The following is an 18383-nucleotide window of genomic DNA, read 5'->3' as shown; positions in this document are numbered from 1 at the left end:
CACTAAGTTAGTTATTTTATAATCTCACAATCAGCGGGAAAATACTCAACCTGGCAACCATCTCAACTGTTGCGCTGACGTCACAACCAACTTTTTTGAGTATAAATTAAATTATGATTAAATTATTACTGGTTTGTTCTCAGAAACAATATATATTTTAGATTAATATTGTACGAGCAGTGAAAATAAAGTCATATTAAATCCACAGTTACTTTTGCCTTGTTTAATTTTTTTTTTTATTATCATTATTATTATTATTATTATTATTATTATTATTATTATTATTATTATTATTATTATTTATTTTTTTTTTGAAGAAATTTCATTAATTAAGCAGGTATTGAACCATAATGTTTTTCTTCTTCCTTTGAAAATAAATTCTTTTTTAGAAGTTATTAACTCTGATTTTAGTAAAAATATTCTGATGATATATTTGTGTTTGCTGAAAGCTAAAGAAAGTCAATTTAAACTGTTAAATAATATCTACACATGTAATGGTTTCTTACATCAAATGTGTATTAAATGAGATCCTTTATTCGTCCCACAAGAGGAAATTTGCATTTCAGTTTCATCTCCGTCCAAGAAACATGAAAACACAATCACATAAAACATGGAGGACAGGAGGTATATTTATATTTATAGTAAGACAGTTGAGCTTTGTTTTGTTTTTGTTTTGTTTACATGTAAGTATGGTACACTCAAAAGATGTAACTACATTTGATATTATTTTATAAGTAATTGTTTTGATGCCACTTATTATTATTATTATTATTATTATTATTATTATTATTATTATTATTATTATTATTATTATTATTATTATTATTATTATTATTATTATGTACTTAGTAAAAGTAGTCGTGTATAAATACTATTGTAGAGGAGCGGAACCTTCGGCACTATAGATTGCAGTTCCCCGGTTACATTAGTGTGGACTCACTTCCTGTTTCCGCTCATACGTAATCTGGGAGAAGACGAGTGTGCATCGTGGTTCCTACTCTAACACTCTACATGTACTTTACAGGTTAGTGCTTGGTTTAAAACAACTGTTAATGAAAGCTTTAGGCTTTGTATTACTTTATAAGTCACTTTGTTTTGATAAGTTGTGCATCTTGTGACGTCAGTTTTATAGACTTTAACAGCGGTAGAGCCGAGCCGCCTCGCCACGGTAGTATCGCGATATTTAGTGTAATTCCCGCTATAGTTAAAGGTATTGTGGACGATGTTTAAAAAAGAAACGCCCTCTCCACATTTAAAAAAAAAAAAATCTATTTTCAAAGGACCCGGTGCGCACCGGGCACGAGCACGTACGACGGCCTTTCGTAAACATGATTGACAATTAGGAGGACCAATAGTCTTGATGATCCACCCGGAAGCTAAACATCGTCTACAATACCTTTAATATATATAGCTAGAGGCACCGAAGGGGAACTGAATTTTGCACTATTTACATGGAAACCTATAGCACATTAAAGCTGCAGTATGTGTCAATTTCTGTTGTTACAATAAGTCATCTGGAAATGTAATAAGCAGTTGTTACATATGGTTTTGGATAACAAAAGATGAGTGAACATGGAATTGCACTTTATTTTGATTTAATTCATCATTGTTTGTACTGGATATTGAAAGCACTGAACTGTATTATTGTAAATGAGCTTCAAAGAGAGAATTAATATACGCAATCTGGGAAAAGACGATTGTGCAGCGTGGTTCCTACTCTTATACTCTACATGTACTTTACAGACATTCTCTTTGTTAACGTGGACACCGTGCCAGCCGGGGCCCGTAACATAAGCACACAAATATGTTACAGATTTCATTACAGGATTACATTTTTGGTCTGGATTCTGGTTTTCAGATTAAGTTTGTTATGAAGTAAAGTTTTATTTTTGTAAAACTACATTTTTCATTCACAAAAGTATATATTTAAAGCTGCTTTCACGTTTTATAAATGAGTTAAACATGTTTTTAACTCATTAAGTTAGTGGTCAAAAGTTTTATTTACAGTTTTTCCATTCGTAATATAATTTACATATTGTACAAATATTTTAAGTGCCAAAAAATACAAATATAATATAAAGACAGGGATACAAAGTGGTGGATTGAGCGGTGCTGTTCTAATCTACTCCCTGACAAAAAAATTAAACATGCCTGTGGCACACACACACAGCCTACTCAAAGGGTAAACAAATAAATAAATAACAAAAAAAATTTTAACTGAAATTTGCTAAATAAAAATTGTTCTTATCTACAAATTCGATGAATCGATTAAATCTATTTTTTTGTCCAGCCATAGCTAGAGGCACAGGGGAGTAACTGAGTTTTGTGCTATTTACATAGAAACCTATAGCACATTAAAGCTGCAGTATGTGTAAATTTCTGGTATTACAATCAGTCATCTGGAAATGTAGTAAGCAGTAATTACATATGGTTTTGGATAACAATAGATGAATAAATATAGAATTGATTTCTTTTTTGACTTAATTTGTCATTGTTTGTACTGGACATTGAAATGTATTGTAAATGAGCTTCAAAGAGAATTAATATACACTAGGGATGTAACGATTAATCGTAAGGCAGTTAAAAATCGATTCATAGGTATCACGGTTGATATCGATTTTCTGAAAATTGAATCGCAGTACTTTTTTTAACCAGCAGAGTGTAGGCGGCGGGCGGAGTCTGCTAATACTTTCTTTTCTTTCCAGACAAATAACTTTACTCTCCATTTATTTAGTAGAACACTTAGTGCAACATTTCTCTGCTCATTAAATACAAACAACATTTAACTTGAGGTGTCAATCCAATGCTTAAATAACATTTTTAATCATATAAAGTGTAATATAAGGCACGATACATCATCCTTTAAACAGGTAATTACATGTAATTACCATACACATAAGTGTATGGTAGGGATGTAACGATTAATCGCAAGGCAGTTAAAAATCGATTCATAGGTATCACGGTTGATATCGATTTTCTGAAAATTGAATATCGCAGTACTTTTTTTAACCAGCAGAGGGCGCTATCCACAAGTTAGGCGGCGGGCAGAGTCTGCTAATACTTTCTTTCTGGCCGCCTTCTACTCTTAAATATGTTGATAAATGATTCATTACCCCTTTAGCACCGAAAGAATATCTGTAATATTACTTGAATATCTGTAAAAGTCAGGTTTTTCTATTAGCTCTGTCTGCTAGCATAGCTTCTCTTCTTCACTGCAAGATATCTGCATGCCAACCGACCACTGTGTTACCAGCGTCCTCTGCTGGTCCAAACAAATGACGTAAATCAGTACAATCACGTTTTTTTTTTTTTTTTAAAGTCCAATTGTTAAGGCACAAAATACATTTTCAGTTGCACTTTTAAAAAGAAAAATAACTATTATGTAGTTTTGCATTGTTTATTATAGAACCAGAATTTAAATTAATAGGCTTCATTTTCATTTGTATTATTCCTTTATTTATTTCATTCAAGATTTATTTTTAGTTAAATTGCATTGTTTTGAATAGTTTATCAAGGAATTCTTTTGACAATGAAAAATAAAAGGAAAATAATACAGTATTTCCTAGTTTTTTTCCCAAAAAAAAAATTTGTCTACAGTCCCATTTTGTAAAATAAACCGTGAGAGAATCGTATCGTGAACCCAGTATCGTGAATCGAATCGTATCGGGAGTTGAGTGAATCGTTACATCCCTAGTGTATGGTAATTACAGGTAATTACCATACACATAAGTGTACGGAGAAAAAAAAAACAAGTTATGACACCTTCTTTTTTAAACATGGAGAGTGAATTAAAAACTAGTTCATGTCCACATCATCAAAAAAAGCAGATCTGAGTTTATAATTAAAATTTCCTACAATAGTCAAGGATGGCCATCTGGACTAGAGCTAATATTTATTTAATAAGAGCTTTAAAAGACATGGATGGAGACATGACGACATTCATACAGACTTATTACGCACACAGAACTGTTCCTTTCTGTGCCTCCCTCTGTGTGTGTCTCTCTCTTCAACTCTCACACAATCACACACAGATACACAGCCAGGAGCGTGAATCACACATGCGTGGGTACGGTTGCTATGGCACATGCGCGCACACACACACACACACACACACACACACACACAAACATCGCAAATGGAACAGGCTTCATCGAGGCATTGCTAATAATGATTTAAAATAATAATTATTATTTCTTCCGTCAACCAATTCGTGGACCACGTGTGTGCCGAACCATGGAGAGCGATCCGTGTGCTGATCATGGATCAATGATTATCCGTTGCACCACTATTGATTAGCAAATGGTGTGATTTGGCAGAGAAAAACCTTTGGATGTGCTGTGTATTGACCACAGACGGCACCGCAAGGGTTAAAATGTGAACTACAGACGGTTCTACGTTCTCCGTGATTTGGGAGATCGTCATGTTTTAATCCTTAATGATCTAATATCGTCAGATCACACATCCTAAGCACCTATACTATATCACCAGATACCACAGCACAGCTATCCTGCTCCCTCCTTATTTACTTTTCTGAACATCTAGTCCATCTATGAACATTTAGTACTGCATGAAAAAGTACCTGGTATTTTAGAAGATGCAGGTGCCTTTAATTAGGACATAAGGAAGTCCTTGTCCTTTTTCAGCTCCCTGTTGGTCTCCTCCAGGTCTACAATGTGGTCTTCAAGATTTTTAATTGTCTGTTGATCCTTCTTGGCTTGTTCTTTGAGTTTGGTAAACTCCAGAGTCCCTGTTGGTGCCCCTGTGCACATTTATTGGTAAACAACATGATTTTATATTTTCAGACATCCATAGGGTTTATTGTGTAAATGATTCAGGTGTACATTTGTAAAGATATATTAAATATAATAGACTTACATTGTTTCCTTGGTGAACCTTTAATGGTTGTCATTGAGGAGGGACCTCTTCTTTATCTTGTGGCTGTTCACCTACATCAGGAAGTAAGTCACATCTGTATTAGGAGGATATCTGACGTTTAGAACTATCAGTGGTGTGAGATGTACAGTGGACGGTGAGGGAAACTATAAGTTCCTGGACAGGAGTCCAAAGTAATATTTATGCATCATATTGGCTCTCATTATGATGAAATCACTTTTTATCAATAAATTACAGTTTTTTAAAAACAGAACATCTTTCTGTGTCTTTTTAAGAGATATACAGTATTTGTTGTGTGGATGGGAAGTAGCAGGTTATAGACCAGAAATGAGGGTATTTTATATTGACTGTTTTCTGTTTCCATCTTAACATATAATGTCTATGTTTCCACAGGAGAATCAACAGAAGTGTAAATGACATGGATGGCAGCACTGCACAACAACAGGTCAGTGTTGAAATCATTGATGTCTCATGTTATTTTATTTTTCTATTGAGATCATAACCAGAGCATTGAGGCCATCTTATGTCATTATATTCCTAAGGAAATATTTGATCATCTTTAAAGTTAAGAAGCACATCAACATGCTGATGAATAGTTGACTTATAACTAGCGTACCGTAGTTTAATGAGATTTGCTAAATGTTTGAATGTTTTAGTGTCAATATTAAGTTTTCAAACAGTGGCTGAAATAACAGGTCATTTATTTTATATCATTTTAAAAGATGTAACAAAAATGTTTTAAATAACAGTAAAGCAAAACAATAGGTTACATGTATTTTAATTTTTATTTTGCAGAAATGCTGTACATTGTTATGGCTGAATTTACGGTTGACCTCATTTTGAGACATGATTCATTGCTCTGGTTGAATGATGGAGTCCAGGAAAAGCATTGATGATTTTATATAAAAAAGTTTATTCTATTGCTAAGTAAAAAGGTACAAGATGGAACAAAGTGAAACAAAATTAGCGTCCGTCCAGGCGGACGTCCGAAGGAAGTGCCGCGCCCTTCCCAACAGTTTCAAAGCTTAAGCTTTTTATACAGATAAGAAAAGGTCCCAACAGTGAGAGACAAAAGGGAGGGAGTCAGATGCCCAATAGTGGAAAGATTTGAGGATGATGAAGATGTGTATGTTATGATGAAGATGTGGCGCCACCCTTATCTCCATGATAGTGTGTGCTGCATGCGAGCAGAGATTCTGGCCTTGGCAGAGACTGTGCTGCACTGAGTACGCTCTGTACTGTTTAATCATGATTCAGCTGTTCAAAAGTGTAATGAGTAATGGAGTCGTCATGTATTAAAACATGACAAATTGTACACATGAACATACATTTGACGATATGATGATGAATATAATAATTGACCATAACAACATGAATTAAGTTAACAGTAGCATAACTTAACATCTGCATTGTTTCACCTCATGAATTAGATTCAGAGGGTCCAGCTCTGATAGTGGGGTCTCCTAACCCTCTTCCCCTGGTCAGGGGTCTGTAACCTTTACTCTACAAGGAACCATTTAACCTCATCTCACCTGGATTGAAGTCCTCATGGAGCCATAAATACCTTCTCTATGAAGACAATACAGTGTATTACGTTATATACAGTTAACATTATATAGAATAATGTTTGATTTAATTATTTTTTTATTGATCATGTAAATAGAAACCTAAGAACAGCTTAAAATAAAATAAATCAACATCAAGAAATAAAACAGTATCTTGCATCTTCAAATTCTTACACATCTCAGTTTACATGAACATAGAGCTCGGCCATTTTGCCTAAAAAAAATTGAAGTTTCGATTTGATTTTCAATATTTTTTTTAATACACTTTAAAATGAGTGCAGACATCAGATTTATTGTCAAAATTGCAACTTTATTTCTGTGATTGTCATCAAGAGTTAAAATGCATAGAATAATCTCAAAATAAAAGTAAATAAGGCTGTTATTCAACAATTTCAAACTTTATTCCAGGTTTAAGCAAAAGTGCAACAACAACTTCACAGTAGCTTAAATTTTCTGATTAAAAAATCATATAACTACATATTTTATTACATTACAGTTAAAAAAATAATAAACTCTGCCCTTAGCATCTCAGCATAGTGTGAATAAAAAAAGTGAACATGCCTGTGGCACACACACACATATAGCCTACTCAATGGGTAAACAAATCTAAACAAAGAGGAGGCGGGCTCACATCGGAATGTGAAAAAGTTAAAAAAAACTGGTGGGAAAAAAAATAAATATCTAAATATTAATTGAAACTCAAATTTTTTAATTAGAAATTGTTTTTATCTACAAATTTGATTCATCGATTAAATCGTTTTTTTTTTTTTTACGTAACCAGGATACAAAAAACATGTAACTGTAATCTGTGACAGTATATTAAAAAATGTGTAATCAGATTACATGTTTTTTTTATAAAAACGGGGGTTATTTTGAGGGATTACATTTTAAAAGCAAGCAGAATATGCATCAGTGCATCAACACACAGTGCACGTTCACTACAACAAAAGAACACGTAAAACAAGCTGTAACAATCTTGTGATGACGTAAACAGCGCGGACACCGTGCGCTTATCTGGAAACAGACCAACGTGTCCGTGGACTCACAGAGCTGAAGAGTTTTCTAAACAGAGTTGATGGATCAGTACGTGTGTTTTATGTTTCTGTGTCACATCAACACTGTAGTACCGTGGGACCTCTACACAACAATCTGAAGCAGGGCACGTTAGGCGTTATATTTGTGCCACAACTCTGCTGTCAGTGCACGTCTGAACGTTATCACGACTGTAAATGGTCCACGTTATAAAGATTATCTGTTGATTGGATTAAAAGTAAACCAGCGAGTTAAAGACATGTACACAGAGCTGTGTGTGCATCTAAAGAAATAAATATAACCAATAGAAGCTGATTTTTCATCAATAACTTTAATGCACTTTGTGTTTTAATTAGATAAAATATTTAATGTGACTCTTCCAACAGCTCAGTTATAGGCCTGTACAACATTATTTAATGTATGAGTGGGGTCAGGTTAAACTATTTTATTTTATATTGTGCATTGTTGGAATGTCTGTGCTAAATAAACATTTTCTTATTTTTAATTTATTTATTCTTTAAAGCATTAACATTAATTTATACAATTGCAATGTTTTAATTTTAGTGGTTAGTTCTAAAGATGGGCGATAATGATAAAAATCACAATAAATAAAAACTATAAATAAAAGAAATAAATAAAAAAATTCACAACTTAGTGTAAACAGGTTCCTTACAAACACAAATATATGTGAATAGAGCTCGGCCATTTTGCCTAAAAAAAAATCTCTTTTTAAAAAGAAAAAATCAAGTTTCAATTTGATTTTCAATATTTTTTAATAGACACATTTAAAAAGGCTACAATAACTGCTGACTCAAACAGCTCATGAGCTGATATTTTATGAAATATATTTGTGCATGTGGATCACTATTAGTGTTACTGTATGTAATTCATTTATTTCCTTACTTGAAATAAAATTATTATTATTAAAAAAATCACAAATAACTTCAATAGTGTTTTTACTGCTGATGAAATATAATTGAAAATATTGCGCTCACAAAGGTGACAGTGGCTCAGGTGGTAGTGGGTTGTCCTCCGATCGAGAGGTTGGGGGTTCGATCCCAGTACCTGACTATGTGTCGAAGTGTCCTTGGGCAAGACACTGAACCCTAAGTTGCTCCCAGTGGTTGACTTGCCTTGCATGTCAGTCCTGTCCCACTGGTGTGTGAATGTGAGAGTGATTGGGTGAATGAGCTGATATGTAAAGCACTTTGAGACTGCTTCAGTGTGGTGATAAAGCGCTATATAAAATCAAGTCCATTTACCAAGTTGGGATGAATTAATAGTGACATTAGTTAATATTTATTTCACACAACGTGTGACATGTTTAGCTTTTATTCTTCCATACAAGTGTTTAATCTGATCATAAACAAATCAATGGCTCAGTGGTTTTATGACAGTAAAAGATGTTTTTTTTTTTTTTTTTTTTTTTTTTTACTTGGTCTATTAGTCCTTATATGGAGTGGTTAGCATTAACCCTGTCTGTGTGTCGGTGGGTTAGCTTAGCATAGTTAGCTTTAGTTGAGTTTCCAGTTCATAATCGTTGTTTGTAGAACGTTGGGTGGATCTGATGGAGGAACTTAGACTGGTTCACTTTGTTGGTTGGTTGTCTGGTTTTAACCCAGTAGTGATCTATGATGTATCACTGCAAGGCAGCTTCTGGTAGCCGTGACAAACACCTCACACACGGTAATAGACGGTGGTGTGTGGGCGGTGCACGTCAGAGCTTCCGTAAACAACGTTCCGCTCCAGAGAATAATAAGTTGTTGACAACAAACAGTCACAGTTTTGGTCCGTGGAACATGTTTTTTTTGGGCATTCTTGGCTAAATTGAGGGACAAATGGCCCGTGGCCCTAGCTAATTTCTGAATTTTTTTGTTTATATCGAGGTATGACAAATTCTTACCGGTGAGAATGTTTCTCACGATAAATCATAAAATAACGCACATTCCTACTTAGTACACATTCAGAGCCACAAATGCAATGGGGGGCTAATAATTTGCATAATTTCTTTTGGTGTTAAAGTTTCGGCCAAAAAATTTCATTTGGGTGCATCCCTAATGGAAACTCCTACATCATGTTTTATCAATGACCCTGTAGACGGGTCATGGATTTGACTTTGCTTTTATCGACAGCTTGAGTCATGAAGTAAAAACGCAAATGGAAAAGACAAAGACAAAATGAAAAAAGCAAAATGGAAAAAGAATGATTTCATTTATATATTTTTTCATTATTGATTCTCTTTTTTATTTCCACATGCATTTCCTTTTAATTTTGGCATTCCTGTGATTTTATAGAATCTAACCTTTTAATATATCTTGCTGCCTGTAGATTAGTAGGAGGGCATGGGGAGGGACCACGCCACAGCTCTGCCCAAAAGGTTTTGTAAGGATGTGATTATCACAGTTTTAAAAGCCTTTTCTCAGGAAAATCCAAATCTAAATTTTTTCAAGTCTTATGGCTTACTATTGCCCTCCCACCGATTGTGGGCATTTGCAACTTTTTGCTCATTTTTTTTTCTCATTTTTTGTGATCACAATTGGGGATGTAGCTCAGTGGTAGAGTGCATGCTTTGCATGTATGAGGCCCCAGGTTCAATCCCTGGCATCTCCAAAAAACAAGAGCTCATGGATTGTGAAGTTTTATGCCTTACTATTGCCTTCCCTCCGATTGTGTGCATTTGCAACTTTTTGCTCATTTTTTTTTTTTATTATTTTTTGTCAAAGTAATTGGGGATGTAGCTCAGTGGTAGAGCACATGCTTTGCATCTATGAGACCCCAGGTTCAATCCCTGGCATCTCCAAAAAACAAGAACTCATGGATTGTGAAGTTCTATGCCTTCTTTCTGCAATGGGTGTTTATCACATTTTTCTCATTTTTCATGCCCTTCTGCACTTTAATCCCAGTTTAAGTGTGCACATCATATTTAGACTAGTTTTTAGAGTCTTTTGATAGCCTTTTCTCAGAAAAAAAAAAAAACAACTCCAAATTTTTTCAAGTCTTATGCCTTACTATTATTTTACCTCCGATTTTGGGCATTTGCAACTTTTTTCTCATTTTTTTTTCTCATTTTTAATTACAAAAACAGGGGATGTAGCTCAGTGGTAGAGTGCATGCATAGCATGTATGAGGCCTCAGGTTCAATCCCTGGCATTTCCAAAGAACAAAAGCTCATGCATTGAGAAGTTCTGTGCCTTCTTTCTGAATTGGGTGTTTGTCACATTTTCTCATTTTTTATGCTGTTCTGCATTTTAATCGGAGTTTAAGTGTGCACATCATATTTAGACTAGTTTTTAGAGCCTTTTCTCAGAAAAAAAAAAAAACAACTCCAAATTTTTTCAAGTCTTATGCCTTACTATTATTTTACCTCCGATTTTGGGCATTTGCAACTTTTTTCTCATTTTTTTTTTCTCATTTTTAATTACAAAAGCAGGGGATGTAGCTCAGTGGTAGAGTGCATGCATAGCATGAATGAGGCCTCAGGTTCAATCCCTGGCATTTCCAAAGAACAAAAGCTCATGCATTGTGAAGTTCTGTGTGTTCTTTCTGAATTGGGTGTTTGTCACATTTTCTCATTTTTTATGCTCTTCTGCATTTTAATCCCAGTTTAAGTGTGCACATCATATTTAGACTAGTTTTTAGAGTCTTTTGATAGCCTTTTCTCAGAAAAAAAAAAAAAAAAAACAACTCCAAATTTTTCAAGTCTTATGCCTTACTATTTTTTTACTTCCGATTTTGGGCATTTGCAACTTTTTTCTCATTTTTTTTCCCTCATTTTTAATTACAAAAACAGGGGATGTAGCTCAGTGGTAGAGTGCATGCATAGTATGTATGAGGCCTCAGGTTCAATCCCTGGCATTTCCAAAAAAACAAGAACTCATGCATTTTGAAGTTCTGTGTGTTCTTTCTGAATTGGGTGTTTGTCACATTTTCTCATTTTTTATGCTCTTCTGCATTTTAATCCCAGTTTAAGTGTGCACATCATATTTAGACTAGTTTTTAGAGTCTTTTGATAGCCTTTTCTCAGGAAAAAAAAAAAACTCCAAATTTTTTCAAGTCTTATGCCTTACTATTTTTTTACTTCCGATTTTGGGCATTTGCAACTTTTTTCTCATTTTTTTTCCCTCATTTTTAATTACAAAAACAGGGGATGTAGCTCAGTGGTAGAGTGCATGCATAGTATGTATGAGGCCTCAGGTTCAATCCCTGGCATTTCCAAAAAACAAAAACTCATGCATTTTGAAGTTCTGTGTGTTCTTTCTGAATTGGGTGTTTGTCACATTTTCTCATTTTTTATGCTCTTCTGCATTTTAATCCCAGTTTAAGTGTTCACATCATATTTAGACTAGTTTTTAGGGTACTTTTGATAGCCTTTTCTCAGAAAAATCCAAATCTAAATTTTTTTCAAGTCTTATGCCTTACTATTGCCTTCCCTCCGATTGTGGGCATTTGCAACTTTTTGCTCATTTTTTTTTTTCTCATTTTCTGGGAACACAATTGGGAATGTAGCTCAGTGGTAGAGCCAATGCTTTGCATGTATGAGGCCCCAGGTTCAATCCCTGGCATCTCCAAAAAACAATAACTTATGGGTTGTGAAGTTCAATGCCTTCTTTCTAAATAAGGTGTATATCATATTTTTCTCATTTTTTATGCTTTTCTGCATTTTAATCCCAATTTTAATGTGCACATCATATTTAGACTAGTTTTTAGGGTCTTTTGATAGCCTTTTCTCATAAAGAAAAAAAAAAATCCAAATTTTTCCAAGTCTTATGCCTTACGATTATGCCGTATGATTTTGGGCAATTGCAACTTTTTGCTCATTTTTTTTCCTCATTTTTCATCAAGACAACAGGGGATGTAGCTCAGTGGTAGAGCGCATGCTTAGCATGTATGAGGCCCCAGGTTCAAACCCTGGCATCTCCAAAAAACAATAACTCATGGGTTGTGAAGTTCTATGCCTTCTTTCTAAATTGGGTGTATATCATATTTTCTCATTTTTTATGCTCTTCTGCATTTTAATCCCAGTTTAAGTGTGCACATCATATTTAGACTAGTTTTTAGGGTCTTTTGATAGACTTTTCTCATAAAGAAAAAAAAAAATCTAAATTTTTTCAAGTCTTATGCCTTACCATTGCCTTCCCTCCGATTGTGGGCATTTGCAACTTTTTGCTCATTTTTTTTTTGTCATTTTTTGTGAACACAATTGGGGTTTAGCTCAGTAGTAGAGCGCATGCATAGCATGCATGAGGCCCCAGGTTCAATCCCTGGCATCTCCAAGGAACAAAAACTCAATGATTGTGAAGTTGAATGCCTTCTTTCTGAATTGGGTGTTTGTCATATCTTTCTCATTTTTCATGCTCCTCTGCATTTTAATCCCAGTTTAAGTGTGCACATCATATTTAGACTAGTTTTTAGGGTCTTTTAAAGGCTTTTTAATGGAGGTCATAGTAACCTGTAGACAATAGTTGATGCTAAAGATAAACAATCAAACACACAAAGAACGTCTAACACCGTCATTCACTCACACTTCCCTGTGGGAACGGAATGTAAGACACTGTGACTCTTTCTTCGCTTATGCCCCGCCCATTCCCCAGCCTTCCAGTCAATCAACACTCAGAATACATGTAAACAAAACTCACATTGGCAGAGAAAGCTGCATATAAACATGATGCCTTCACGACCATGGGAAACTATAGTTGTTCCCTGTGCTCCAGCAGCAAATGATGAGAATGAGCAATGAAAAAAAAAGGTGAAAAATGAAGTTTTCTTGAAGTTTACTGTTCACAGGAATTTAAAAGTATTTTCTTACATTTACCAAAAACCTGACTTATTACACTTTAAGACAATTCAGAATTCTTTTAATTTCTGGATGTTTGCTTTTATTTTACAATTATTTATTTATGTTTATGGTTGTGTCTCTTATTATACAGTTAGATTTGTTGTGCAACCACTGGAACATTAGAACAAAACCTTTGTGAGACTCAAAGGAATGAGAATGTGTTGAGTTTACAATGTGTCTGTTACCACTTTATTTACACAGCTTGTTCTGTGCTTTGAATTGATTTAAGTCATTTCAGTTTTGGTGTGTGATCTGATGATATTAGATCATTAAGGATTACAACATGTCTACGATCTCCCAAATCACAGAGATCTTAGAACCATCTGTAGTTCACATTTTAACCCTTGCATTGCCTTGTCTGTCATATGTCTGTGGTCCATACACAGAACATCCAAAGGTTTTTTTATCTGTCAAATCACATCATTTACTAGTCAGTGTGTCAGCATTACAGACATTACAGAATTATTAAGCACTTAAACAGGGCATAAGTACGCTCTAACCCCCCCTCCCCCCTAGTGCACAGACACACTCCATCAGTTCTGAGTGTTGAATCACTGAGACACGTTTGAGGAAACACTGTATGTATTTCTCTTCTCTAACTAACTCTCTGTTGCTCCTCAGTAACAGAGCTGCTGCTGCAGCTCACTGGGCTGTTTACACTTTCTTAAAGAGACAGTGTCCTGAATGTGATTTACTTTAAAATGGACTTTCAGCCACTCAGAGCTGCCCTGAAAGAAGCAATGCTACCGAATTAATAAAAGGGTCTTTGTGGCATTTTTCTCCATCGACTTTGGGCCATTATTGTTTTTCTTGTAAAACTATTAATAAAAATAAATGGTTTATATCACATATTGCCATTTTAGGGAAAAATAGAGAGAATGAATGTTGGTCCATATCACCCAGGCCTAATGTAACCAAAGCAGTAATGTTTTATCTTATAAAGGATATGAATGTATAAATTGTGTGAAATGAGGCGTTCAAACACTGATTAAAATAGGATTTCATTAATATGAGTGTGTTACCTCAATAACTAATAGAAATCACTAGATTGATCTGCTACCTGGTTATGTAACAAGTGTTGCTAATGCTAATGCTACACCACTTTTGTTAAACAAAGGAAAAAGACTGTGTGACTAAAATAACATGTCAGCCTTTTTGTTTGATGTTAATCGTACTTGGAACCAGTTTGATAAGTTGCTTACATACAATTTAAATGATCTTTTATTCCTTCTTTTCCATTTAGGACGATGATTTTAAGTAAGTTTGTTTTATTAATAAATCACTTTAAAATGGTCTCAATTATTTGAATGAAAAAAACTGTGATAAAATTGTGATTGTAAATCGCCCACCAGTGAAGAGATGCTATGCTAGCAGACAGAGCTCATAGAAAAACATGACTTTTACAGATATTCACGTAATATTACAGATATTTTTTGGTGCTACAGGGGTAAGGAATCATTTATGAACATGTTTAAAAGTAGAAGGCGGCCAGATAGAAAGTATTAGCTGATTACGCCCGCCGCCAACTCTTCTAGATAGCAAATTTAAATTTTCACAGTATCGATGTGAATCATGATACCTATGAATCGATTTTTAACTGCCTTACGATTAATCGTTACATCACTAATGAGATTCAATTATTAATGTAAATATTCAAATTTTTACGAATACACCAAGATAAAGCTGTAGTTTCTACTATTTACATCATTAGTTATAATGAGTGTTTTTCATATCCAAGTAAAATTGGTACTGCTTGATATCCTTAAATCAATCAAAAGTGAATCGAGAATCGTGAATCAAATCGAATCGGGCACTTGTTATTCTAATCGATACCCAGCCCTAATGATACTGATACCATTGCTATTTTTATGACACCACAGTTTTACCGTATTACTGCCCATGCCTAGTGTGTGTGTGGAGTGAATTTCTCGCCGACGCGGTGTCAGTTTGGGCTGAAACTTTTTTTAACAGCTTCCACATAGTGGTGTAACAATACATTGATCCACATCAATTAATTAATTAACGATCCATTTACATTGATGCACAATGAAGACATGGATGAACATCGTCATCTTTAAGATGCACCTTTATTTTGAAATAAACACGTCCCTGCTACTATTTCCTGGTTGGAAATAGACTGTAGCTCCGGTGTTAGCCCCGCCCCATCGCGACCAATAAATGAATGATGAACCTTTTCCATCAGTGTTATATGGTTGGGTTTAGATCTTAACTTGTCATGTGGCAGTAGATTAATGCCCTACATTACCTACATGACATGTGACCTTTCATCTACAATAGTTTAAAGTAGGGATGTTCCATTCTGATATAGATATCTGATACTAGTCCAATATTAGCAAAAAACTATTATCACATTATATAGGCCTGCATCTAAAATGTGTGATATAAACACTCTGATCTAATCAGTTCATTCCATATTCCGCTCCAGCTTTTCTAATTAATAGGTCAGTTTTTTTCTTTTTCTTTTTTTCCTCAACGTTGCAGAATCGTAAAGTTAAACTGTTTCCACTGAAGACTTTCATTTTCCTCCACATCATGTGATCTCTGAACAAACTGATAGTTTTAGTCAATTTCAAAGTGATGACACTGCAAAGGATAGATGAATATTTCTAGATCCTTCATGTTCATTCTGTCTCTTCCATCCTTCAGGTGGAGCTGATTCCATGCTGATGTTACAGGTGAATGGAGGATTGTGGAACCACTCAGCCGTGACAGCAAACATGGACTCCCCTGAAAAGGTGAGAAATGAGTGGAACAAAACCAGTGAATGTAGAACCAGTGAAAGACACCATTATGGGTGTACTCATACTGCCAGCTCAGGCTGTTCCAAGCTCACAGCAGGAATCCCCCCTCCCTGTCCCTTTTCTGGTACGGTACAACGGACGTGATCACCAGCTCAACTCGGTTCACACAGAGAAACTCGTCATCTCGTTCATTTACGACACACATGGCATTACGTCATCATTAAGCGACTCTGTTCACACCTGTCAAGTTTTGGATTTGAAAATAAGGGAATTTTACTAAGGAATTGTAATATTAATTTTAATAAGGAATTTTACTACAAGCCGTCCCACCCGCCCAACCGAGCTCCAGTATTTTATTTATTTTTTTTTGGAAAAAAAGATATATAATACAAAATAAATACTAATGAATAAAAAAACAAAATTAAACAAAAACGTATGTCAAAAATAAAGTAAGATACAATTAAAAGTAGTGACAGTGATTATTCTGACTGCTCATTTTTAATTATTTATGTCATATAAAAATGTATGAGAACAACATTAATGTCACAGTCATCATATTTCCCCTCAGGGATCAATGGTTTACTGAATCTGATCTGGTTTATTGTTTAGGTTAATTTAAATAAAGTTTATCAAAACTTAATTTAAATGGTCCTGATGACATCATTCTAGACCATAATGATTACACAAAAACAAATGGAGGCAAGGATGCATCAGTTATTTCACCACTAGGGGTCAGAATATTTGACAGTATCAGAAGTTATCATTAATCTACGATGTTTCAGACTCTACAATCCCTGGTATTGATGGTCTAGTACACACATTATCAGTGCTCCCCAGAACATTTCCCCATAAAAAAACATTCCTTGCCTCACGGTGACAGCGTTTCATGTTGATTCTGTCCATTTCCGCGTTTAACCGTTTTCATTGGTCGATTCCGTGATTTATAGTTCCCTATTGGTGTTCAGCTGCAGCTGAGGGGAGGGGCTTCACGTGTGTCTGTTTATGTCTGCAGCAGCGAATGAAGTTGTCAATTGAAACAGGTGAGGGGGGGAAAAACTAGAGATGAACCATAGATATATTAAGAGATGGACATGGTGCTGTTAGTATCGATACCTTTGTGAGAAAGTATAGTATCCGATACTAACTTTTTGGTATTGACACTTTATTTAGTTTTTTGACAACACTATTCTTACCAGTGGGAAAGTTCTTGATGATATATCTCTGCTAATCACGTCCATAACGTGCATACAGCTCTGAGCACAGATATATAGAAGGTAGATGAACCACTCCTCATGAAAAAACAATGTTCAGCTCCATCCACAGTATGAAAAAAATGATTGAACCATGAAGAAAACACATTTAAAATAAATACACAAGTGAGGGGAGGGGGTGCAAGAAAAGCCCCCAGGTCTATAGAGCACTGGAGGAAACCCTGACCCACCAGTTGAGAATTACTGCTCTAAACAACTGACAGTCTGTAGTAGGTCTCCATCTACTACACCAAATATATTAACAAAACATATTTTTCTGTGTTTTGAAGAATTGTCGTTGACATAATCATTATTATTTATCATTAACTTATTCAAATATCATTCAACTACATGAAAACAGCAGATCATCAGTATTAAGTCCCTCTCTAACTACTACAGATGAGATGGTAATAAAATACTGTTTAATGGTTTTTAAATCATTTTTATTTGTAAATAATCATAAAAAATAGAATAACTTCAAAATGACTTCTTTAACAGTTACTGTAATAGGCTGAAAACAACCAACAGTCTGTATTATATCTCTCTCTATCCACTACAGCAAAGATATTAATAATAAAACACTCTGATTTTCTGATGGTTTTTATTGATTAAATTACCTTAAATACTGTCATTAATCAGCAAGAACTTTTTTTAAAAAAAAATTTACTCTCGTAGCATGAAAATAACTGACAGTCTTTATTAGGTCACATCTACACACACCTCTACTACACCAAATATATATATAGAAAAACACTAAAATATGATAATAATCAACTAAAAATCTAACTTTTTTTCATTTAAAAATGATCGTGGTGATGTTTTGAACCCAGTATATCGTATGGTATTCTGCAAATTAAATACGATTAAACATTTGATTTATATTAATTAATTTATAAAACAAGTACAGGAAACATCTCATTTTCTATATTCATAAAAAGATCATTTTTGAAAAGATTTTTAGCTTGTGCTAGTAAGATGATTATTATCATTATGCAGATCTATCCTAAAATTTAATGTAACTAGAGACAGACCTGATAAAAACCTG

At 34.4% G+C, this 18383-nt stretch overlaps 1 long non-coding RNA gene and 5 other non-coding genes across 6 annotated transcripts; all 6 read left to right on the top strand.

The window, feature by feature from the left end:
• Positions 1 to 915: 915 nt before the first annotated feature.
• On the top strand, positions 916 to 16024 carry LOC114458967 (uncharacterized). Its single transcript, XR_003673186.1, has 3 exons — positions 916 to 1024; positions 5287 to 5338; positions 15994 to 16024. It is a non-coding gene; the product is annotated as an uncharacterized LOC114458967 (long non-coding RNA).
• trnaa-ugc (transfer RNA alanine (anticodon UGC)) lies at positions 10029 to 10100 on the top strand. The gene has a single exon. It is a non-coding gene; the product is annotated as a tRNA-Ala (tRNA).
• Positions 10219 to 10290, top strand: trnaa-ugc (transfer RNA alanine (anticodon UGC)). The gene has a single exon. It is a non-coding gene; the product is annotated as a tRNA-Ala (tRNA).
• Positions 11280 to 11351, top strand: trnat-agu (transfer RNA threonine (anticodon AGU)). Its single transcript has one exon. It is a non-coding gene; the product is annotated as a tRNA-Thr (tRNA).
• On the top strand, positions 11634 to 11705 carry trnat-agu (transfer RNA threonine (anticodon AGU)). Its single transcript has one exon. It is a non-coding gene; the product is annotated as a tRNA-Thr (tRNA).
• trnaa-agc (transfer RNA alanine (anticodon AGC)) lies at positions 12339 to 12410 on the top strand. Its single transcript has one exon. It is a non-coding gene; the product is annotated as a tRNA-Ala (tRNA).
• Positions 16025 to 18383: the final 2359 nt, after the last annotated feature.

This window comes from Gouania willdenowi, unplaced genomic scaffold (assembly GCF_900634775.1).
Source record: "Gouania willdenowi unplaced genomic scaffold, fGouWil2.1 scaffold_226_arrow_ctg1, whole genome shotgun sequence".
NCBI classification, from domain to species: Eukaryota; Metazoa; Chordata; class Actinopteri; order Blenniiformes; family Gobiesocidae; genus Gouania; species Gouania willdenowi.
This window is presented reverse-complemented; position numbering and strand designations above follow the sequence as displayed.